We start from the raw sequence: 26,427 nt of genomic DNA on the forward strand, positions 1-26,427 counted from the left end.
AGTGACTTGCCCAAGGTGTCACTGCCGCCCTTTGGCTGTTTCTGTTCCACCACAAACTGAGGTTCAGAGAGATTGCACTGTCTGGTCCAACTCAGGACCACTGACTCCTAGTCTAGCACTCTGGCATCTAGAATGAAAATTGGAACATGTGCTGTTATGGAGAGAGACAGTAGCCTGTACTCCCAGGACTGCCCCAAAGCCTCTTTTCTGCTATTGGATAAAGGGAAGGGTCTCACCTCCCTCTCCAGGTGGCCCTCAACGACAAACGGCATATGCCTGGATCATCTGAAAGTGAGAGAGCACAGGCCACAGAGAGCAGTTGGTATCAAGGATGTTGTCTGGCAAGTCAACAGCAAAATCTGTGTAGGGAACCTGCCAGCGGACACCTGGAGAATGCCAAGGACCCCGAGCAATGTGTTATCCTTCACCTTAGGAAGCTTCCAGGATCCCAGGATACAGAAGATGCTGTCTTTGAAAGGAGTGAATGCAATTACGATCATTGGCCACTTTGGGTGGAGTTACCCAAGCCTCTCAGAGGTGGAGGGCCCCATGGGAGGACTGGACCATCTTTAACCACAACAACCAAACAGCAGCACTTCTCCAGCATGCTTATACAGTACAGGTATATGCCATGCGCTGTGCTGAGGGCTTCACAATGATTCTCATTTGATCCTCGCAACAAAACTGCTGTTATTATTATCCTCATTTGACATATGAGGAAACTGAGGCAAACACAGGTTAAGTGACTTGCTCAGGGTAACACAGTTGGTAAGTGTCTGAGGGCTGGTTTAAACTTAGGTCTTCCTGACTCCAGGTCCAACACTCTCCACTGTAAAAACAAGGTCCCCCTAGATCTGAATTTTAGATTCTTCTTTCAGTCCTTCCTCCAGACAGTTGGCAGGATATAAAGAATCACACACAGGAAGCTGAAGGGGCATGTGTGTGTGTGTGTGTGTGTGTGTGTGTGTGTGTGTGTGCATGTGTGTGTGTGTGATATGGAATAGGCTGTACATACATAGACTGGATGACACCAAATTCTGTTCTCGTGAAGGTAAATAAATCTCCATTAGAATTTATCCAAAAGGAGAACCAGCTATGGTTACTGCCCAGTTCAAGTTAGGGTTAAGAGACACAATTCTCCATATTGAAAAAGAGATTACTTTTTTTGTACTAGTATTTTTTTTAGTATGAACTAAGTAACTTTCTGCTTATAATCTATATTCCAAATGCACTTACCGTCCTAGGAATTTTCAATAACTTCTTATTAAGGAAAAACTGTATACAATTTCTACCAGGGCGATACTGACAGTGAAATATTTTGAATTGTTCAAATTGTGGGTTTTGGTTTAGCATCCCCACCTCATCCCAGCTGTGGAGATAATTCAGTGTCCAATCATGTCGGGTTCCTCTGCACAGTGATGCAAAAGGAGCTAGTCCGTTCTGTTCAGAAACCCACTCCAATATCTTTACCAAGAAAACTCCAAATGAGGCCACGAAGAGTCAGACATGACTGAAAACAACTTAATGACAACAAAATAAGGGCCAGAAAGAGTGGGCTCCCCTGTGACACATACTGACTGGGGGACTCTGAGCAAGCCATTTAACCTGTTAGTGTCCTAGACAACTCTAAGACTAAAAGTTACAGACACGGTACCAGCTGGCATTAGCAGAGAGTTATTGATCTGGGATCTATGCTGCTAGAGCTTTTGTGAATGGTCTTTCCATGCAAGCTGAAAATCACAGGTTCAGTCCCCATCCATGTAATAATCTCTAATTAATGTTTTTGAACTTTCTGAAATAAGGATGGTTTTATTAAAACTTTCCCCAAGTAACAGAAAGGAAATGATTCAGGAACAGCCACACTAATTCCATCTCAAATATATTATCCCAACCTTCTTCCCATCCACTGGATTTTATCCCTGCTCCTATTAGTCTGAAGCTCACGGACTCCTTTGGGACATTAGTCCAATTAACTCCATGAATTTATTTTGTTTTATTAAATTTTTGTTCATTGTATGTCTGTCTTGGTTGCCTTATTAAATTGCATGCTCCTGTAGCAGGAACCTTGTTTGTTTTTTAGTGTGAGTCATAGATACCTATATATTCTGTGTATACTTGCTTTCTCTTGAATATTCAGGATTAAAGTCCTGCTCTGATTTCTTATGGTATTGTGGAAGTCACCTTGACTTCTCAAAGGTCACCAGTAGAGCACATAAATTATACCAAACTGGAAAGGCTTTGTGGCCAATCCAGTGATGGACACACTTGCCTGTCACCTGAAGATCAAACTGAATTAGTGAGATTCATCATAGAAAGCTTGGCCACCAAGTGAGAAATTGATCTGGCTGCGCTAACTCATGAAGAATACCTACTAGGTCATGGTGGCTTGCAGAGTCATAACTAGGAATTTTGGCACCTATCGCAGGAACCAAAAATGTGCCTGGGGTAACTTTTCAATTCAACAGATTCAGATGGCAGGGAAAGACCTTGGACCTCAAGCTAGAAGGCCCCATGGGGAGGGAGGGAGGGAGAGAGAAAGAGACAGACAGAGAGAGAGAGAGAGAGAGAGAAACTGACTCCAGGGGATCATTCATTGATTGGGTGGAGAAAGAGACAAAAATCTTAGGGCACCTCAAGTTTAGAGAGACTTTAAAGAGTAGAGTGCAGGGTTTGGGGAGGAGTCCATTTAGGTTATTGGAGGTGAAAGATGAAGAAGAAGCTGGTGACTTCCTATATTTGTTAATATTCCCTACTAACAAGTTGTAAAGCTCACCTCCTTCTGCCTACTGAAGAGATGTAAGAGCTGTCCCTGCAAATGCTCCAAATGTCAGCTCCCTAGCACAAAGGCCTGGCCTCCCCACTCTAGTTCCAGGGTTTGTGATCTGGCGGAGGGAGACCAACCCAACTCCAAAGAAATCACAGATGTTTAGAAGTACCGAAGTAAGATGATTAAGCAACTTAATCAGAAAGTATGAAAGCACTTTTTTTCTCTGCCCAACTCCCATGGATCGGATTCAATCCTGGGTCTACCCATGGAGGATTAATTTCTTTTTGCCTTTTCATTGCCACCCAGAACTAATTCATGAAAACCTCCCAAAGAATGCTTATATAACTGGTATTTTTAGTTTTCCTAAATATGGTTACCAGAATCCCCAATATACAATGTGTGTGCTGGGTGTGGGGCAGCATATATTTCACATAGCAGAGAAAATGGATAAGATCTAAAGGACTCACAGGAGCCCAAGAATGAATAAACAAGGATAAATATCTCTTTAGACTGAACTCCCCTGATAAAGACATACTCTAGGCCACTACTGAGCAAACTCCCAATTTGTCTCAGATGAGCAGCTCAAAGCAAGAGCAGGATTGGGAAGGCTGAGTTCTCCCTGCCCCCAGTCACCAAGGCCTGGCTTGTGATCTCACACGGCAGGGCCATCATTTGGGTAGGCATCCTCTTCCTTCTCCAATAGCCACACTGTCATAAAGAACTTTCTCTAGGAGGCTGGTGCCCAAACAATGGAACACAAGAACTCTGTCTCCTGAGAAATGTTGAGCTTTCATGGAAAGACCATTCAAAAAAGCTCTGGTCTCAGACCTGTGCTTGAATAAGGAAACAGCAAGGCAAACCTCTGCTTTGAGGTTTGCCTGGGAAAGCATGGGGCATTCACCCAATACACTATTCTGGTAAGTTTCCATTTCTGGTGGGGAATTGGAAGCAGGGCAAAAAATCCTCCCTCTGAGTTCCTCAAATCGATTCAGTCTAGTGGTGGGACAGTGAAAGGAGGAGGAGGGAGGGAGAGACAGACAAGAAGGCAGAGAGACAGAAAGAAAGAGGAAGACAGAGAAGACTAAGCCATTTCACAATTCCCCTTTTCAAAAGAAAAATTAATAACTTTCATTTTTACATCATTTCCCCCCACAAGATAGCCCATTCCCTGACACAGAGAGCCAAACTTTATTAAAAAGTATGAAAAAGACAGGCAAATAAATCAATTCAGCCAAACAACACATCAATCAAATCTAACAGTTAAGTCATATTCCAAATCTATGGTCCCGCACCTAGGCAAAGAAGGGAGGAATAGGAATTTCATTTCTCTTTTCTGGGACTAATTGTAGTAATAATTTCAGCCTAACAATTAGCACCAAGAAAACACAACCATCGGTTACAGCAGATGGAGGAGTCCTGAATTCTGTGGAAAAGTTCATTTGCCATGGTAGTGCACTTTCCAGGGATGTACACATTAATAATGAGGTTGATGCATCCGTTGCCAGAGCTAGCTCACTGTTTGGGAGGATCTGAAGGAACGTATGGGAGAGAAGAGGTATTAGACTGACTACCAAACTGAAGGTCTTCAGAGCCATTGTGCTGGCCTCAGCGTTGCATGCCTGTGAAACATGGACAGTCTACCAGTGCCATGCCAAGAAACTGAATCGCTTCCTTTTGAACTGTCTTAGGAAGATTCTGAGGATCACCTGGCAGGATAAGGTTCCGGACACTGAAGTCCTTGCTCGAGCTGAACTGCCAAGCATTCAAACTATGCTTCAGGGAGCGCAACTCTGATGGGCTGGCCACATTATTCAAATGCAAAGCACATGCTTGCCAAAAAGACTATTTTATGGAGAACTCACACAGGGCAATTGTTCACATGGGGGTCAGAAGTGATAGAGGGAAATTCTCAAGGTCTCTCTTGGGAACTTTGGAACTGATTATATAACATGGGAAAAACTGGCACAGGACCAGTCAGCATGGTGTGCCCATATTAAAGAAGGTGCTGTGCTCTATAAGCAAAGCAGAATTGAAACAGCTCAAAAGAAACACAGGATGTGCAAATTTAGAGAATCCACCCCAAATGTTCACATGGATTGTTTGTGCCTGATCAGTGGTAGAGCATCCTGAGCTCGGACTGGTCTGATCAGACATAGTCAGACAAGCTAAAACTTGATTCTAACATAATGATGCCATTTTGGTCCTCTTTGAAAACAAAGGACAACAGATATTATAATTACACAGGGTTCAGTTTTAGTTTCTTTACCATTGCCATCCCTACAGTCACTGTGCATACTGCTTTCCTGATCCAACACAAATGGTATAATGGATAGAGTGCTGAACTTGGCATAAGAAAGACCCCAGATCAGATTCCACTTTGATTATTATCTGTGTGACCAAAGGTAAGTCACTTAACCTCTCTTAGGTCCCTCAAACTGAAGCCAGCATTGTTCTAAAAGGGGACAAAGTGGAGGAGTTAGGGTTAAATGCCAGCTTAAATTTTAATGATCAGCATTTGGAAACCAGTTCCTATAGCCTCAGCATGTTAGAAGAGGACAGGCAGCTCCTATGGATCACTGCACAGAGAGATGAAAACCTGCCACGCACTCCTCAGAGCACTGCAAGACACAATGGGAAGCATGACAAACTCAGTCTGGGCACCTGTTGGACAGCTGAAAGGAAGGGAGGGCGGTGTTGTGCAGGACACTTGAGACTAATAGGATTCCCAGCATTTCACTGGGTTTCGTGGCCACGGATGGGGTTAAAACCAGCTCCTTATTGGGGAAAGAGTGGGAGATGTATGTACAGAGGCCAGAACCCACAGCAGACCACCAGGAAACTGAGAGAGAGCTAGCAATTGAAGCAGAAAGTAGGGCACAGTGCCAGATATGCCATTCAGATTGGAAATGCCAGGACCAAATAAGGTCTGGCCAGCCCATACAAGAGTTCCTCACTATACTGACTGGAACGTAATGTCTCAAACCAAAGGACAGAGGCTGAAAATATGCATAAGCAGAAGAGACAAAAAAAATACAGAAATTTAATTCTGTACTGTCCATTAAGATAAGATGAAGAATTAAACCCAGAAGAAGACACAAAAACTACAAGTAAATTATTAGAGAAAATGGTGATTTGGTTACATGGACTATAAAAAAATGCAAGGATTATAAGAAACTTCTTTCAAAGTTGGAAGAAATTAAAGAAAAATTTTTCAAAATGCTAAATGAAATGAGAGTTTAGGAAAATAAAATTGAAAGATTAAATAGCTTAAAAGAGAAAGCAAAAAGCTTTGCTCAAGTAACAGAAGGGAACAAGAAGAACCTAAAGATTCCATGAGAAAAGAAATGTTAGAACAGTTGAGAGACTGAAAAGAATAGAAGACAATATAAGATGTCTGTTTCAAAAGCAAGTGTCCTAGTAAACAGGTCAAGGAGAAATAATTTTAAAAATCAACGGTCTCTTGAAATCTGTCAACAAACAAAAATGCTAAATACCGAATTTCAAAAAGTCATAAAAGAAAATGCCCAGATGTATTAAAACCAGATAGAAGTACAAATAGCAAGAATCATTTCCAAAAGAAATGCTGAAATGAAAATACCCCAAAATATCACAATCAAAATGTTGCAAAAACCCCTAAGAAAGCATTCAAGTACAAAGGTATCACAACCAGGATCCCACAGGACAATTGGTGCAACTATCCAAAAGGAAAGAAAATCTTGTGATATAGTATAACCTTCCAGAGCCCCCAAAAGCAAAAGTTAAAGGCTTACAGTAAAGAATAACTTACCTCAAAAACTAATTGTAATTCAGCTGGGGGAAAATGGACCTTTAACAAAATCCAGGATTTTCAAGTATTCTTGGTAAAACAATAGGCATGCATAGATACTTTGAAATACAAATGTAGGAAAATTCAAATTATATATAACAAGACAAGATATTTGAAAAATTAGGAGGCCTAAAGGATGCTGAAGTGCATGCATTTTAAGGAGTCTCACAAGAAGACCATCTGCCCCATGCACCGTAGGCTAGCTTTTCCTTAAAAGATACTGAAACTGTATCTATCAAGACTCATCCAGGAACAACATGAATCTAACAGCAAAACATTCTTTGCAGAAATACACAGCCAACTAATGGGAGAAATATAAAGTACTCATAGAAGGTTAAGCCACTATAATAAAAATGGCGGTATTAGCTAAGTCAATTTACTCGTTCAGTAGTGTGTAAATCAAATTACCAAAGAGTATTGAAAGAGCTTGACAAAATCATTTTTAAAAGCTCATCTAGAACAAATGATTAATAAAAGCTCGAGTAAAAATGGAAAAAGTTAGAATGACGAGTTCTATTAGCACCAGATCTCACCCTGTACTATCTACAAAAATGATTTCCCCAGTAACTAGGGTCAGGACCCACTATGGTGACAAACTCATAAAAAATTGGATAGAACATGAAAGAAATTAAGTTTAACAGGGGTGGGGAACCTGCAGCCTCGAAGCCACACATCCTCTAGGGCCTCAAGTGTGGCCCTTTGACTGAATTCAAACTTCACAGAACAAATCCCCAAAGATTCTGTGAAGTTTGGAGTCAAAGAGCCATACTTGAGACCATAGAGGGCCACATGTGGCCTTAAAGTTGAAGGTTCCCCACCCTGGTTTAAACCAATATGCCAAGATAATCTCAAAATGGATACGTAATCTAGACATAAAAAGTTATATTATAAGCAAATTAGAAAGAGGAAGAGATTATCTTTTTAGGTCTATGGAAAGGAGAAGAGTCTATGACTGAACAACTGCTTGAGAAGATGTTAAATGGACCATCTTAATTATTAAAAATTAAAATATTTTGTACAAATAAATCTAAGGAAGTTAAAGCTAAAAGGGAAACAAGTAGCTGAAAGAAGTTTTTTGTGGCAAATTTATTATACTTGATAGAACTCTCATATCCAAGACATATAAGGAAATGATTCAAATTGAAGACTAAGAACCATTCCCTAACAGAGAATGGTCAAATGGTATGAACAGGCAGTTTTCAAAAGAAGAAATCTAATCCATCAACAACCATAAGAAAAAATGTTCTGTATCACTAATAATCAGAGAAATGCAAATTGAATCAACTTTGACATTCTGCTTTGCGTGCGTCAGACTAGTAAAGATGAGAAGAGAGGAAAATGAAAAAAGTTGGAGGGGCTGTGGGAAAATAACTTCATTACAGCTGTTTTAATGGGCCTTTGAAGTGGTAAAGTCATTCTGGAAAGCAATTCAGATCTGTGCCCCCAAAGTTAGTAAACTATGCATAACCTTTGATCCAGAGTTAACACGGCTGGACCATTACCCCAAAGAGATCAAAGAAAAGGGAAAAGGTACCATCTATCTATCTATCTCTCTAGCTAGCTAGCTAGCTATGTGTATGTATGTCCATGTATGTATGTGTTTGTGTGCGTGTGTATGACATAAAGGTACCACAATCAGAATTACACAAGACAAATGGTACAACTATTCTAAAAGAAAGGAAATCTTATGACATAAGAAAAAAAAAGAAAAACTTAAAAACTTACAGCAAAGAAAAATATACCTGAAAAACTGATTATAATTCATCTGATGGGGAATGGAACTTTAACAAAATACAGGACTTTCAAGCATTCATGGTAAAAGACCAGAGACAAGTAGAAACTTTAAATACGAATGCTGGTAAATTAAATAAACAAATCACACACACACGCACACACACACACACACATATATGTATATAAAGAAAATGCATCGAATAATCAGAAGGCTTGATGGTGGACACATGCATACACACATATGTACACATACATACACATATGCACATATATGAATACATATACATATGTCTCTGTGTATTTCCTTTTTTATTGTAGCTCTTCTTACGGTTACCAGAAAACACTGACTGATGTAAACTGACCGTGTGGTATCATCGACGTGGGGATTTCCAGGATGAAACTTACGTTTTACTCTTCCTCACAAAGAGCGTCTCATTTAATGTCTCTGTGCTTTTTCATTGGATTTCACTCATTCCAAGAATGCAGTCTCACCTCATCTCTGCCTTTTATAATTCTCTCTTTTGCTCCTTCCAAACTCAAGCCCAGATACCTCCTACGTGAAGCCTTTTTTTATTCTCCAGCTGCTAATACATCCCCCTCAAAAATGCCTTAGATTTGTTTTGTAAATACGTACGTTATCTCTCTAGAGAGAGGAAAAGTTCCTTGAGAGTGGGGACTGCTTCATTTTTTTGCCTGTGTATCTCCAATGTTTAGCACAACATGGTCACATAGTAGGTAGTTAACATATAGTGTCATATAGTAGCTATTGAGTAAATGTTTGTTGATTGCTGGAAGGGAAACTCAAATCAACGGTTAAAAAGTGAAATAAAACATGAAATATTCTTCATCTCTTGCCATTTGTCACTGATGTGAAGGATTTCATTAGTCAAGTGAAATATGAGAAACACTGACTGCCCTTGTCATGCCTTCTAGCACCACTAGTGCTTTTCCTATCAGCCTCAGGAGCTGTCACTCTGATTCCTTCTTTGTAGAAATAAACTATAAATTAAATAAGAAAGAAAGTTAATCAGGCAGCCTACTGCGAATTCTGGCGTTGAGTGTTCTCTTGGCATGAGTAAGTTTGGATTCTGCGGAACTCTACGGGAGGGTGAGAATTATGTAGCAAACTCCCCAACTCCTTATGCAGACTCGAATTTGAAGAGAAACTTTTGACGTTGCTAAGACGACATCAAATAATAGAATTCCTTTGGATTTATGCCTTATCACTATTATTATATGTATATATTTTAGTCGTGTTACAATATTCATATGTGTATAGCCACATACATACACACATATACATATACACACACGCACATTATATATGTATATACATATGTTTCCATGTATTTAGATTCTCTCATAAATTTGCCATAGTAAGTCCAACACGTTCCTAACTTCCTTTTGACATAACCAATGGGCTCCCTTGGCTTACCTCTCACACTTCTCCCATGACTAACCCACATAATTCAGAACAGACTAGTTCAGCACTGAGGAGAGGTACAGAGTGCTATGAGAAGAGGAAGGAAAGTTCATTCCTCACTAGTGAAGCTCAGAGAAATCACCATGGCAAAGACAATCTTGGTGGATGGGGAGTGTTTTAACATTGATAATGAACACAAAAGCATTTCTGGCACATCGGATATTTTCACTTTACATAAATTCCTCCGCAGTAAATGCAAAAGCACAATCCATTCATTTATTTGATCCTTTATTCATCAAGCATTTACTGCGTAGCCCCTGTGCTCATTGCTATAATGGTGTGACAGGATTTCATCATCCGCTCTGAAAACATATTCCAATTCATAAAATCATATAATATTAGGGCTGGAAGAATCCTTAGAGATGTTCTCTAGTCCTGGGGTCCTTGATCTGAGGTCTGTGAACATTAAAAATATATTATTACTATATTTCAATTTAATTTATTTCCTTTGTTGCAATCATGTTATTTTATCTTGTTCATTTAAAAATAATATTCTTTAAAAGTTCCATAGTACTCACCCTACTTCCAAAGACTTGACATAAAAAAAGTTATAGTCTAATAGAGAGTAGACTGTTATTGAATGGACAATAGGTAGGGGGTTTACCCAGGAAGACATGGCTAAAGAGTGGTATGACCAGAATTAGAGTGGAGTTCCCCTGATTCGGAAGCCAGTACTCTTTCCATTACACTGAAATTATTTTCATTAAATGTACTATTAAGCTTTGATCTCCTAGTTGTTTTTCCCCACCCCAAGCACCTCCAAATCTCTCAAACATTTCACACATAACAAAATTTAAAAACGGAATATTTTCCCTCTGAAATCATTGGACACTGGCCACAGAAGCCATCACACTGAGCAAAGGAGCAGTGTTTACATGTTCCAAGTTCAGCAAGATGAAATCAGGGATGTCTCAATCCATTTGGAATAGCACGTATAGCCACACATGGGAACCTGAGTGGGAAAGGAGAACTCAGTGTGGCATGTTTAACTTGGCCTTTGGACCAGCTGGCCTTTTCCTAATATGGATCGTTTTTCTGCTGCAGTTTATCAGGGAGGCCAAGTCTCAGCAGGAGGTCAAGTCTTTGCACTTTCCCAAAAAGCAGTAGCCAAACACGAAAGAGATCTGAGTGGGACATTTGCCATTCTCATCTAGTTTCTTCAGAATCTAAGATGCTCTTCTGAAGAACTATTAGAAGGAAAAGCAGGAATAAATGTTGGTGCTCTGCTAGGCAGATTTCCATACATTTTACATAGTGAAAATTTTTGCCTGGATAATCTGTACCAACCAACTATCTGGGAGAGGCATCGGCCATTCTAAAATGCAGGGAAGATAGGGATGCAAAGGTGCTGATTTCCAGAGTAAACTTAGAGGCATACAGAAACAACCATAGTAATAGCTAACATTTTTAGAGCACCTACTATGGGCTACTTAAGAGGCAGTTTGATGGCTCAGTGGGTAGAATACCAGGCTCAGTGCCAGGAAGACCTGTGTTCAAATCCAGTCTCGGACACTTACTAACCGTGACCTTGGGAAAGTTACTTTATTCCCTATCTGCCCTAATCCACTGGAGAAGAGGACATGGCCAACCATGCCAATGTCTTTGCCAGGAAAACCCATTCTGAGTCACAAAGAGTCACATATGACTGAAGAACCACACATTGCCAGGTACTGTGCTAAGCACTTTATAAAGATTATACATTAGATCTTCACAGCAGCCCTAGAATGTGGTTGTTGTCACTACCTCCAATTTTACAAATGAGAGAAGTGAGGCAAACAGAGCTTAAGTGACTTGCCCAGGGATACACAGCTAGTAAGTGCCAGAGACTGGACTAGAACTCAAGAAGATGAGCTGACCTGTTTACCTGGCATTTTAAGGTTTGCAAAGCAAGTCATGTTCTATTATCCTTCTCTTACACACAAGGAAACTGAGGTTCAGAAAAACTAGATAATTGCCACAGTCACCCTGCAGGTTGGGAAGGGGTTTGAGGAAATTATACTTAAGCAAAGTCAGTCATAGGAATTCTCCCCATATAGTGAAAAAAGCCAGACTATGCACCACTTGGTCTCCTTCCAGAATCCTAAGCTCATAAGACTGTCTTTTACATCTCTCTGACATCTATATATTCAGTTTCTGTGGGACGCTGATTTAATAGCAAGGACCAGTACATGCCAAACAGAGTTTGCCCTGTCAGAGAAGCTCCAGCAGGCTTCTGGTTGTTGTTGTTTTTTTGACAGCCAGACTTCTGTGTTAGTGCCCCCTTAGAGCTGCTGTCTTTTCACGTGACCCTCTTTGAGTCTGACATGTTCTCAGGAAGCATTTGAAAAATATAGTGATTAAAAGACTAGGAACATCTAGGAATCAATTTTCCTTTAAAAATTAAACATACTATATCGATATGTTTTCACTTTTAACTATTTTCTCATTCGTCTTTATAATATCTCTAAAAGACAAGGAGCAAAGTCTCTGATCCCTATTTTCCAGAGGAAGAAATTGCAACATAGAAGAGTTGTAGCAATAAGTAATAACTCACAATGATGCAGTCAAAATGATACTAGATATAGATCTAGAAGACACCTAGGTTCAGATTCTGATGTTGCTACTTTCTAGCCACGTGACCTTGGCTAAGTGACTTACTTATCCTCTCTGGGCCTCAGTTTCTCCACCTGTAACAAGAGGGAATTGGACTAGCACCTACTATGTGCTACTTAGGAGGCAGCCAGAAGACTCAAGATTGCCTTCCAGTTCTAAATCTATTATCCTATTGTCCTGACTCGGTAGAGAGAGCTGTCAACATTGTAGAAATATAAAACTGGTTACTCTGAGACCCCTTGTGTTGTTTTTTTAACTGAAAAGTCTTTTAAAAGATGAATGGACATATCAACTTTCCCCTGAGAGGTTTTGTCAAGTGGAAAATTTGAACTCTTTGGTATCACCCTTAAGAATGACTGTCTTCCTATTAACTTTCAGAGGCAGAAGCCTTGATTTAAGATGGAACTATAATAAAGGTCAAGACAAGAAAAAAATATAACCGCTGTCTTCACATTTACATGTCCCTAGTCCCTGAAGGCCACAATACACTTTATTACTGTCTGTGACCTATAAAACAAACTGGGGAAACAGGATGGTATCCCAGACTTTTGAATGTCCATTTTTGGCTTTCCAAATTCTACATTGCCATCTCCTAGGCAACAACATCAACATTATTATCTCTTTTTTACCAAGAGGTTAAAGGCCCTTCACTCATAGGCATGGCAGAACCAGGATTTAGAAGACTTTAAACAAAACTGCACTATAACTGGCCTAGTCACATCAATCGTATGGATAAACGATGCCATAGCATGAGGCAGTGGAAACAGTACTGTGTTTAAAATCATAGGAACTGGGTTCAGTTCTCAGCTCTAACCACTGATGGCACTACCCTTGTGCACCCTTAGATCTGTCACTTTACCTGTAAGGTCTCAGTTTCCTGATCTGTAAAATGAGGGGGTTGAACTCGATTTCCCAAGATCCCTTCTATTTCTAAATTCCATGAGAATTGAGCATAATTGCTCATATAATGTTTCATGTCAATTGGTAAGTCAGCCATTTGTCTAGACTCAAATCTGGACTTAAAATTACTGATCTTATTAAATATGAAAACCAAATTCAACCAGACATTTTTTTCCAGAGAAAGATGTGTGGAAATTAATGACAAAACTATTCTATCTATACAAAGTTTGAATGCCTTATTTACGGAATTTAGAAATGTAATATTGGACCTGATAAACTGGCAAAGTTATGAAAAGATGGGAAGTTTTTTTAGAGAGGTTTTCATTCAATCCTGTATTGTCTCTACTTTTAGTGATGTAGACATAGGAACAAATATTTTTTGTTCTATAATTATGATTAAAGAGCCTCAACCATTTTTCATTGACTCATACAGAATATTATAGTATGGAGTGCTTGGTCTTTGTTAAGTTAATCAAAACCCTAATCCTGGGAAGAAACTTAAAATTATTACTGAAAACAAATGAATAAACAAATAACAGGTAGATAGAGATTAAGATTTCAAGGTTAGAACTAATAATAATCTAGGTAAGATTGCAACAATGTTCTTAAAGACTCCCCTTTAGTCCAGTATCATGGAGACTTGTGCATATGTGGTCTCCCATTCTCTGAGACTCTCTTTGCTATTTGGCCACTGTCAAGGTGTGTCTTCTGCTATCAGCAGTCCACACAATATCAACGTCTGACTTTGGAGCAGATTGAGCTGCATGCCTGTGAGGGCTAAATCCACATCCCTGACACAATATATTGAAATGGGCTCCAGCATTTCTTTGGTTATTTCAATCCTTCCCCTTGCTGGTCGTTGCCGTACTTTATGGCACCACTGAATGGTCTTTAGTTTCCTGTTGAATATCTACGTATAATGTAGAAAATGTGGGTGGTTGCAACAGAAGCTTCCTGGTGGTGGCTGTAGTTTTCTTTTTTTTCTATACACTTCAAATGTTAAAGTAAGAAAATCCTCTCTTGGTAAAAGAGCCAGAACTCATCCTACACGAGTTATTTTGCTGTAGCCTGCAAGGGACAGAAAGTATAGTAAAAGGCATGCGGTAAAAGACAAGGTGATGGTCCTTTTCTTTTTTCTCACTAGCTTATTATAATTGTCATACCCATGATCCTCATATGGCATTTGTATCCTCCTTTTCTTTTTCCTTCATTTTCCTTCCTTTCTTTTTCATTCTTTTTAAAAAATGTATACAATTTATTTATTTTTTAGTTCTTACATTGACTTCCATAAGAAATTGAATTCCAAATTTTCTCCCCATCTTTCCTATACCCCACCCCAGGACAGCATGTATCCCATCCATCCCTTCCTCCAGTCTATTCCCTCTTCTATCACCCCTTTCTTTCATCCCCCTCCGCTCTATTTTTCTGTAGGGCAAAAAAGATTTCTATACCCCATTGCCCGGACATCTTATTTTATAGTTGCATACAAAACAATCTTCAATATTCATTTTGAAAGCTTTGAGTTCTTTATTCTCTTCCTTCTTCCCTCCCCGTGCACCCTTACTAAGAAAGCAAGCAATTAGATATAGGTCACACACATGTGTAGCCATGAAAAACATTTCATAACAGTTATGTTGTGAAAGACTAACCACATTTCCCTCTGTCCTGTCCTGCCCTCCATTTATTCCATTCTCTCCCTTGACCTGTATCCCCACAATAGTGTTTGTTTCTGATTATCCCTTTCCCCAATTTGCTATTTCTTCTTTTATCTTCCCTTTCCTATCCCCTTCTGCCCTGCCTTCCTGCAGGGTAAAATAGATTTCCATGCCCAATTGAGTGTATTATTCCTTTCTTAAGCCAAATCCCATGAGAGTAAGGCTTGCTTATTCCCTTTCATCTCCTCCCCTTCCCCTTCACTGTAAAAGTTCTTTCTCGTCTCTTCTATGTGAGATGATTTGCAACATTTTACCTCTCCCTTTCTCTTACTCCTAGTACATTCCACTCAACAATAAGCTTTATTTTTTTTAAGTATTCTTCCTTCATATTCAACTCACTCTATGCCCTCTGTCTATGTAGGTGTGTGTGTGTATGTGTGAGTATACATACACACATGCATACATGTATATATAGTTATATATGTATATGTACACATACATACACACATACACATGTACACCTATATATATATACACCTATACATATACATACACATATATAACATACATACATACATACCCATACAGACGTACATACATATGTATATATATTCCCTCTAACTACCCTAATACTGAAAAAGGTATCATGAATTACAAATATCATTTTTCCATGTAGAAATGTAAACACTTCAACTTTAATGAGTTCCTTATGACTTCTCTTTCCTGTTTACCTTTCCCATATTTCTCTTGATTCTTGTATTTGAAAGCCAATTTTTCTATTCAGCTCTGGTCTTTTCAACAAGAATGCTTGGAAGTCCTCTATTTTGTTGAAATTCTATTTTTTCCCTGAAAGTATTATACTCAGTTTTGCTGGGTAGGTGATTCTTGATTTTAATCATACCTCCTTTGACCTCTGGAATATCATATTCCAAACCCTTTGATCCCTTGGTGTAGAAGCTGCTAAATCCTGTGTTATCCTAATTCCACAATACTTGAATTATTGCTTTCTGCCTGCTTGTAATATTTTCTCTTTGACCTAGGAACTTTGGAATTTGGCTGCAGTATTCCTAGGAGTTTCCTTTTTGGGATCTCTTTCGGGAGGTGATCAGTGAATTCTTTTGATCTCTGTTTCACTTTCTAGAATATCAGGGAAGTTTTTCTTGATAATTTCTTGGAAGATGATATTTAGGGTCTTCTTTTGTTCATGGATTTCAGGTAGACCAATAATTTTTAAATTATCTCCTCTGAATCTGTTTTCCAGGTCAGTTGTTTTTTCCAATGAGATATTTCACATTGTGTTCTATTTTTTCATTCTTTTGGTTTTATTTTATAATTTCTTGATTTCTCATAAAGTCATTAGCTTCTATCTCCTCCATTCTAATGGAGCTATTATTTTCTTCAATGAGTTTTTGGCCCTCCTTTTCCATTTGGCCAGTTCTGGTTTTTAAGGCATTCTTCTCTTAATTGACTTTTTGGATCTCTTTTGCCATTTGGTTTAGTCTATTTTTAAAGGCATTATTTTCTTCAGCATTTTTTGTGTCTCCTTTAGCAAACTCTTGACTTGCTTTTCATAATTTTCTTGTATCATTCTCATTTCTCTTCCCAGTTTTTCCTCCACCTCTCTTACTTGATTTTCAAAGTCCTTTTTGAGTTCTTCCATGACCTGAGATCATTTCATATTTTGGGGGGAGTCTTTGGATGTAGGAGCCTTGACCTTGCTATCTTTCTCCAGTTATATGCTTTGTTCTTCCTCTGGTTGTATGTTTCGATCTTCCTCCTCCAAAAGGATGGAAGAAAATACCTTTTCACCAAGAAAGTGACCTTCTATGATCTTATTTTTTCCCCATTTGGAGAATTTTTCTGGCCAATAACTTGGCTTTTGAGTCCTTTGTTAAGTGGAGTGTGTACTACCCCAGGGTTCAGAGGTTCTGTGTAGTTATTCTCTAAGATATCTCTAGAGACCTGTAAGTTCTCAGTTCCTTCAGGGTGGCATAATCAAGGGAGAGGTCTTTCCTTCTCTCTTGGCCTGTGCTCTGGTCTGTGAGCAACCACAAACACTTTTTTCTTCCCTGGAACTGTGAGTAGAATTCTCTCTCCACAGCCACCACCAGCTCCACCATGCCAGTACTCCTCCTCACCCCAGGACTGCCACTCAGGAATGAGACAGAGGCAGAGAGCTGTAGGCAGAGAGCTCCAGAAGTGGCAACTGCTGAGGCAGTGGTTGCCACCTCCTTGGGCTACGACTGGAACTGGATCAAGTTCCTCTCTCACCCATGTGAAAGAGCTTTCTCATTGACCTTTGAAGTTGTCTTTGGCATTTTGAATATCTGATCACTGGATCCATATGGCTCAGGAGTGGAAAGTGAGACTGGTGACCTTGAACAGCCCTCCCTCCCTCAAAATAAAGTCAAGTGCAAGACATATCATCATTTCTCTGATGTCATGGTCTTCTTTGAAAATGAAGGATGAACACAGATCTGTGAGTAGATCATGCTACCTGAATGGGGACCCAGCTAGCTGGCTAACTCAGCTCATCTGCTCCCTTTTATCCCCTTCTTCCTTCTCTTCAAAGGAAGGTAAATATGGATGACCAGAGGATGCCCAGTTAACGGGGTTTACTGACTGGATTTCTTTCTGTCTCTTCTCTTTCTTTCTTCCTTCCTCTCTTTCCTTTCTTCTTTCCTTCCTTCCTTCTTTCTTTCCTTCTTTCTGTATTTTTTTCTTTCTGTCTTTCTCTCCCTCTTTCTCTCTTTATTTGTCTTTCTTTCTCTCTCTTCTCTCTCTCTCTCTCTCTCTCTCTCTCTCTCTCTCTCTCTCTCTCTCTCTCTCTCTCTCTCTCTCTCTCTCTTTCTCTCTTGCGTTCTTGTTTTCTTTCTTCCTTGTCTTTCCCCAAACCTTAAACACAGTGTAGTCTGAAGTCCATAGATTGTACACCAATAGGTCCCTGCCCAAACTTCACTTAATGACTGTTTTCTGGACCCTCCTGGTTTCAGAATGATTATCAATCACTGTATCACAATTTGTAACTATCGCTCTTTCCCTCCCAGTTTGATTTATTTATTCTTTGCTTTTGCTCATTAAAGAGCCATTCCCTAATTACTTCTTAGAGAGGCTTATTCACTCAATGGTCTTACCTCATTCTAAGTGAGTACCTGAATAGACCAAGGTCTCCCATTGGATCCTGAGCCTTCTCTAGTCATCTTGATGAATATCCGATCACTGGATTCAGATGACTCAGGAGGAGAAAGTGAGGTTGGTGACCTTAAACAGTCTTCCCTCACTCAAAATAAAGTCAAGTGCAATTCATGTCATCATTTCTCTGATGTCAAGCTCTTCTTCAAAAACGAAGGACAGACACAGACAGACAGACAGACAGGCATTTGTGGGCTGAGAAATCTGGAAACTACAGCAGCTACCCATGATTCAGTGCCCTGAAACCTGCTCCAGTTCTGTCTCTGCTGCGTTGCCCACACTTGGCTGCTCTCTACTCCAAGCCTGGTGGAATAGACCCTTCTTACCATCCTTCCAGCTTGTCTTAGGCTGGAAATCTGTCTCACTGTCATTTTGTGGCTTAGAGTTTGTATAGAGTCCGTTTTACAGGTATTTTAAGGACTTTGAGGGGAGAATTTCAGCAGGTCTATGCTGCTACTTTGCCATCTTGGCTCTACCCCTTCTTTCTTTCCTTTATTTTCCTCCTCATTTTTCCTCTCTATTTCTCTCTCCCCCCTTTCTTTCCCTCTCTGTTTCTTTGCCAATATTTGCCCCCAACAAACTGGAATGACTTCATTAACAGAATTATTCTTCTTAATTATTAAGTCTAATTCACATACTTCTAGACCTACATCAAAATTCATCAATGCAATTACTTATAATGTAATGTGGTGCAAATAATCCCATATCTACAATGTGCTTATAAATAACCTTATTATGCACTACCTTATTAACATATCATTGGGTAATGATAATTTGTTGTTTTTTCTTTTTCTTTTTTTTCTTTTTACCAGACTTATGACTGCATTTGAATGGGGAACTCCCAATGAGGAACTTTCTCTAGCAATGCAGATTGGAATTTCTCAGTAGTTTGTAATAATCTTAGAGAGTTGTGTAGGGCACTGAGAAGTTAGATGCCTTGCATAGAGTCACATAGCCAGTATGTGTCAGAAGCAGGATTTAAACACAGGTCTCTCTCCTTCCAAAGTTCACTCTCCACCCACTATACTATTATTAGTAATTCAAATTCATATAACACTTTATGGTTTGTGAAGTGTTTGGCATACTTTGTCTTATTTGCATGTAATATGTACAAATTTAGTCTTTATTACTTTCTATGAAATGGGTTTGTGATTCTTGAAATTTCTTTTACCAACTAAAATTTTCTTTATGAATAAAATCCCTTAATAATCCTAAATGAGATGACATATATAGTTTGTTTGAATAATTAAACTTAACAGAGCCTTTCTAGACAATAAGGGTCTCCCTGTCCAATGTGCTGAACCTTACTAGCAACAAGAAGGAATCTTCCACCTACTCACCTTTATTTTTCTAAAATGACCCTTCTTAAGGCAGGGATTTGGATCTAATTGGGAACTGACTCTCACACTTTCCTTGATATTTTGTTTGACAGGACTACTCATTTTCAAAGGATTCCATTGTCCAATTTAAAAACTATAATTTCTCAGTTCCTTTAAAAAAAAGAAAGGGGAAAAATCTATATAATTCTTCAGACTCTTGAAAGCTGTTAAATCATCAAATCCCTTATTAAGGTCTCCATTCTGAAATAACAAAAGACCAAGGAATTTCATTTCCTTAGTAAGATACAGCTTTTGTCTCAGTGAAAGCAGAATAAATGCCCACTGGGAAAGAATCATACTCAGAGAATGGCTCCCATATTTTCCTACCAATTAGAAATCTTGGCTCTTCTACAGTTACAGCAATAGCCCCAAACAACAGGGAGCCATTATCTTTGACAGATAACTACTTTCTTCATCATTTCCTAAGAGTGAGGCAATAGAATGTTGTAATTGTAACATTCTGAACTTTTGTTCAATCCTGACTGTTATAAATTTGGCTACTTTCATTTTCTTTCTATTGCTTTCAGGTGCAATGAAAACACTGTGCACGGAATGAGTTCCACCCACCAAAAGAAAAAAGGACATTCCTGATATGCCATTTGTTTGAGAACATTCTATCTCCTTTCCAGCACATCCATTTAGCAATGTTTTTCTCTCCCAAAGACTTTCTTTATTGGGCTGCCTTGCCCTTAGCCCTTAAATCTGTGTTTTGTATTAGAACAACTAATCATGTGTTCATAGCTTAAGGAAACCCCTCTTCTCTAACAACCAGACATACTCTTGTTGCTTGGTTTTGATCACCTGCTATATTGGCAGGAGGTTCTTGGGCATCACATCTGATACCCTTGAAGGACTTAAGAAACCAGCCTTTTGTTTAAACTCCATCACTTCCTATCTGTGTGGTCTTAGGCAAGTCATTTAACATCTTTATGCCAGGGTTTCTTCATTTACAAATTGAAGGCACTGGACTAGATGGTCTCTAAGGTCTCCTCCATCTTCATCATTTACCATTTTCATTTTAAGGTTTAGATAAAACTGATTAACTAGGCATGGACAATAGGATCAAAGTGTCCTTCTCTGCTGCTTTCTAATTTAAGGAAACATCTTGAGCACTTGGGAACCTTTCCTACTTCCACTTCTAGAGGACAATTATAAGAATTAAAGGAGATATGCTGGAGAATATTAAAAATGGGGGGAAAGATCAAAAAAGAAGATAAATCAGAATTAGAAGGAATCCCTTATATAAAACTCTTTGTTCCCAATGAGCAACTTTCTCTACCAATGCAGACTGGAACTTCTCGGTAGTTTGTAATAATCTTAGAGAGTTGTGCAGGGGCACTGAGAAGTTAGATGACTTGCATAGAGTCCCATAGCCAGGATGTATCAGAAAAATAAGAGAAAAACAACCTTCTCTAAAAGCTCAAGTAAATGACAAGAAAGTAGACTGACAAGATAGTAAATTATTCCTGTACAGATAAGATAGAAATAGGAATTATATAACATATACAAATTAAAATGGAAGAAAGACACTATTCTTGGCAAAGAAGCAAGGAACTATTGCTAGAGAGTAGGGCAGACAGTTTTAGATATGGCCAGAATGTTGGTTTGTTCTTCTAAGTTGTAGTTCTTTTTTTCAAGTGAGGATTTTGTTGGACCAAGGCAGGGAAACCATCGGAAAGTGACAGAGTCATAAGAAAGAAAAAAGAATTAATATGATTGCAAAAGGAAGTAAATAGGGAGAGAGAGGAGAGAAAAAAGAGGAGAAAAAGAGGCAGAGAAAGACAGATGCCAGAAGCATGTGGCCTTGGAAATGACTGTCAAGGAAAAGAATTTCATGACATTTGGGGAGGGCAGTGGAGTGAAATGCCTTGACGGTAAATTAGAGAAAGATGAAGAAGTATCTCTTTCACTGAAAATTGAAAAGTTAAGGGAAAATGAAACAAGAAGGCTGATGATGAAAGACTGATTAATCCATTTAGAACAGGAAAAGAGAATTTGTGAAAAAACAGAGAAGAAATGAGGAAGGATGCATTAGAGGGAAGAGCATGATACTTGAGAGCCTAGCAGAGAGTAAGTGTGCAGGGGTCATGGGGCTGCTAAGAGGTTTTCTTGTTTAGGAACTGGTGAGTTGATGTTCATTATATAGTAGTCACTAGTTCTGGGGGAAGAATGAATTTTGTCAGATTTTTCCAGAAATGAATGCATGGTACAAGGTTGTAGTGTCAAGTCAGGAGGTGACAAAGAAGGAGAAGTGAGAACTATAGATTCCTCTATTCTGGTCTCACTCCCTGGAAGTTACAGATAAAGAAAATGAAGGTATAGATAGAATGTTAGAGTTGGATTAGTCCCCCAAAATAATCTAGTCTAAAAGTCCAGTGAATGGATAAGAGAACTAAATACAAGAGAGGCAAAGTGACTTGACAAAGGTGGCACAACTAATCTCATTCATTTAATGAAGATTTTATTAAGTGCCTACTATGTAGAGAGTACTATGCTAGGCACTGGAAGAGTAGCAAAATTTAAATTGGACATATTCTTTAACCTGGAATTTATAGTAGATGAGGAAGAGAAAATGGAAACACTGAAAACTATAATATACAATGTTTTATACAAAGAAAGAAATACACTGTTGCATAATAAGCATGTGAAAAATTGCAAAGTTTTAGAGGGGGTCTGAGAAAAAAGGTCCTTGGATATCAAGGAAGAATTCAAGAAGGAAAGTGTATTTGAGGTGGATTTTAAAGAATGTATTGGTAAAGGAGAGGGGCAGAAGTTGTAGATGTAAAAAACAGTCTGAGAGAAAAGCCCAAAGGTGGGATAGGGAACAAATAATTTCTAGGTTGTCCCAATTTAGAATTCATGAGGGATAATAATATGTAATAAGAATCAAATGACAAAATAGCTCCAGACTGTGGAAGATTCTAAATTCTAGGCAAAAGAGTTTGAATTTGACTCAGGAAGGAACGAGACAGTCCCTGAAGGCTTGGGGAGTTTCGTTTGTTGAACAGAATGATAAAAATAAATACATGCGTTTAATTCATCAGCCTCAATGGCTAGCTCCCATAAAAAGGAGGGCTTGGGAGAAAGGAGTGGAGGGGAAGATCAAGGTTGAGGCCATTGTGATTTTTCATGCAAGTGGTGGTAGAATAGGAATAGGGATAATTAGATTTGAAAGATGTTGTTGAGTTGGAATCAAGAAGACAGAAATGATGGATTATGGGAGGTGAGAGATAAGAAAGGGTTCGAGAGAAAAACCCAAAGTTGCAAACATGGGAGATAAGGAACAATGCAACAGAGGCATTGAGTGAAAGTGGATGGAAAAGCAGGTTTAGGGGAAGGGACAATAAGCTCAGTTTGAGACTTTGCTGATTTGAACATGCTAGTAAGGTACACATGTTAGCACGTTGAAATGCCTTATTGACAGCTGAAAACTCAGAAGATAGAACAGAGTTAGAGATACTGTCATTAATTAATCAACAGGTGCTGATCAAGCACTTGGTCCAAGCACCACATGAGGAATTGGAGATACAAAGAAAAATGAACTGGTCTAACCATTCTGGAGAGCAATTTGGAACGATGCCTAAAGGCTTATAAAAATGTGCACACCGTTTGACCTAGCAATATCGCTTCTAGGACTGTAGCCCAAAGGCATAGTAAAAATGGGAAAAGGACCCACATGTACAAAAATATTTATGGCAGCTCTTTTTGTGGTGACCCCAAAACTGGAAATTGGGGAATGACTAAACAAGTTTTGGTATGTGAATATAATGGAATACATTGTGCTACAAAAAATGATGAACAGGAGGACTTCAGAAATACTTAGATAGATTTATATGGACTGACGCTGAGTGAAGTGAAAAGAGCCAGGAGAATATTACACACAGTAACAGCCACAGTGTGCGAGGACTGTTTTTGATAGACTTAGCCCTTCACAGAAATGCAAAGACCTAAAACATTTCCAAAGGACTCATAAAGCATTTAGGATTAGGGTTAGGCAAGCACCTACAGCAATGTGGCTCAGATCCTAGGAACAGAGTGGGATCTCAGTTCCATTTCTAGCCCAACCTAAAGAGGAATAGCCAAGATAGGAATCCCAGACCAAAGAGGAGCCTGCAGTTATGTAACTCTGAACCAGAAAAGCTTCCTAGCTAGCTGGTAGTGGCGAAGTTCACCAGTAGTCTACTTTACTCAAATCTAAACCCCAGTTAAGAACTTGTAAAGGCTTTGCCTTGAATCAGACCATTTCAAGCATGTTGAAAGCATATAGGTTCCCAGACTGACCCTGATCTCTTGGAATAACATAGCACTCAACTACACCTATTAGCAGGACTAGCCCAGACCTTCCCTCCAGAAATGCAGTAAAACCCAGCCCTAACATTAAATTGTAAGTCAAGAAGTAGGCTGGAAGATTGAGCAAGCAAAAAATGAATCCCACCATAAGAAATAGCAGCCTTCAAGACAAATTCAGAGGAGGAGAATGATTCTAAAACATGTGCAAACAAAGCCTTTGGGGAAAATATGGCTTGGGCAGGAACTCAACTAAAATTTCTAGAAGAAATGAAGCAAGAGCATAATTTTTCTTAATAAATGAGATGAAACTTGAGGGGAAACAAGTGAAAAGAAACGAGAGCAACTTGTGTGTCTGTGCTGTTACCCTGGCTGCAGTGGTGGCAAGATGGCAGTGCATAGGGGCTTGGGGCCTCCTTGGCACTGAAGGGGTTAATCCAGCAGTTCACCACCATCACAGGTGCAAGGGAAAGTGTGGGGAAACATACTCTTGAAACCTCCAACAATAACCTGGAGATGGCTGTCACATTCTTTTTGGAAAAGCCTCACGCCAGTTCAGTCAGTGTATCTTCTATGAGGCCACACATAGAAATGAAACATGAGCTCCAATTCCTCAAAAGCTGGAAATATTGGCACAGTCAGAGTCCTAGAAGATGGTGGACTCCTTGTTCAATATTGGATGGCTTTCGAGATTTTCAGGGTGAAAACTATTCAGTAGGAACAAGAGTTGAAAAATGGAGGGACAGTAGATAGGAAGCTCCCTACCCTTGCAGATCAACCTAACCACCTATTGATTTAATGCATAAGGATGGCTTTGAAACTGCCAAAGAATGTGGTCAGATGCAGAACAAGTGGTTCATGACCAACATCTAGAATGCACAGGACTTCGCTTACCAGTGGGACCAATGAAGCTGTGAAGAATGTTATCTGGGAGCACTTCATTTTCAGGCAGGTGTAGCATGACAGTGAGGAAGGACAGAGATACATATGGTTTTACCAAATGAAGGAATTTTCTCCACATCTCCATCTTGGAACTTAGGATAGGAAAATGGCAATGAATACCTCTCCTGGCCCCCACTGAGCCTCCCTTGACATGAGGCCACACAAACTTCAACTTCAACTGAGAGAGAAAAACTCCTGCTTCTTGATATGCCCACTAGAAGAGCCAACTTCTCTCTATTACAGTCCTCAGAGAAATAAGACAGAAATATTTGGTCTGGCCTCCAGAAGATGAAAAAGAGAAAACACAGGGAGAAATAACTTAGTTCACTTGACCTGCTAGAGTGCAAGAGCAGTAAGAAAAAAGGACTGCAAAGGACCCAGGTCTTGAAATTGTAGTCAGGTCAGAAGCTAGTGAAGCAACATGAGCTAGATGTGACTTCTTTCTTGGATGAAGTGACAGGATTCCTGGGTGAACATGGTCAATTGGATGGACTCTCCAGCAATACCCCCCAAATTGTGGCCACTCTGAGAGCCTTATAGATGAAAGTGAAAACCGCCAGTTAGAACCTGCTATCAGAGCCTCCTTGTGAGAGACACATTTTTATTCCACACAGGCAAAACAGGATAGCCGCTCAGATGAAGAGTCTGAATCTGAACTTTTTTCTGGAAGTGAGGAATTCATAACAGTTTGTGGTTCTGATGAGGAAGAGGAGGTAGCGAAGCTTACCAAATCTATGAAGACTCCCCACAAACACTTGCTGCATAGGAAAGAAGAGAGCCGGGAGACCCTAGACTGAGACCTCAGCTAGGACTGAGCCTGGAACTGCAACAAACCACCAAGTACCTTTAGGCATGGATTCTGAAGTATTGGAGGTGTTGCCTGAGAAGTCAGAAGGGCTGAAAATGAATGGATTAAAAACACAGCTGAAGCTGAGGTATGCAGATGGAAAAAGAGAACAAATCACTCTTCCAGAGCTAGCTGAACTTTTTTAAAATTAATTTATTTGTTTTCAGTTCTCAGAAATCACTTCCATAAGTTTGAAATTTTCTCCCCCTCCCTCACCCCTCTCTCTCTGAGACGGCATGTAATCTTATATGGGTTCTACAATGCATTCTTATTAAACACATTTTCACATTAGTCATGTTGCACAGAAGAATTAAAATAAATGGGAGAAACCATGAGAAAAACTAAACCGAAACAACACAAGAGAAAATAGTCTCCTTCATTCCATGTTTTCATTTCATAGTTCTTTCTCTAGATGTGGTAAACTTCTCATATAAGTATAAATTCTAGAAAGTTCCCATCAGAAATGAATTTGCACTGAAGTCTCTGGTGAAGCACGCTCAGCAGAAAGGACGCCCAAGTGAATATTTTGAACATCTCACCAACCTCCCTCCGAGGAAGCTTTCTGACCCTGACTGTGACATTACATTACAAGAGGCAGGCCTCTGTCCTCAGGAGACTGTCTTTGTATAAGAAAGAAATTAGTACCATGGCCTGACCTCTCTCAGCTGCCCCATGTCCTTTCACTTGGGATTCTGCATCCCCAAGTATGCAGCTTGGCTCCTAGAATCACAGAGTCAAACTAGGCAAGTGCTCTTCTCTTTGTCTGGGCTCTCCTCCACAGCATCTTTCCCTCTGTCTTTTGTCCTTCTTCTTCTCTCCTCTT

At 39.4% G+C, this 26,427-nt stretch overlaps 1 pseudogene; it reads left to right on the forward strand.

Moving 5' to 3' along the window:
- The first annotated feature begins 272 nt into the window (after positions 1-272).
- LOC140508060 (UBX domain-containing protein 7-like) lies at positions 273-26,246 on the forward strand (annotated as a pseudogene).
- Positions 26,247-26,427: the final 181 nt, after the last annotated feature.

Source organism: Notamacropus eugenii, chromosome 5 (genome assembly GCF_028372415.1).
Source record: "Notamacropus eugenii isolate mMacEug1 chromosome 5, mMacEug1.pri_v2, whole genome shotgun sequence".
Taxonomy (NCBI): Eukaryota; Metazoa; Chordata; class Mammalia; order Diprotodontia; family Macropodidae; genus Notamacropus; species Notamacropus eugenii.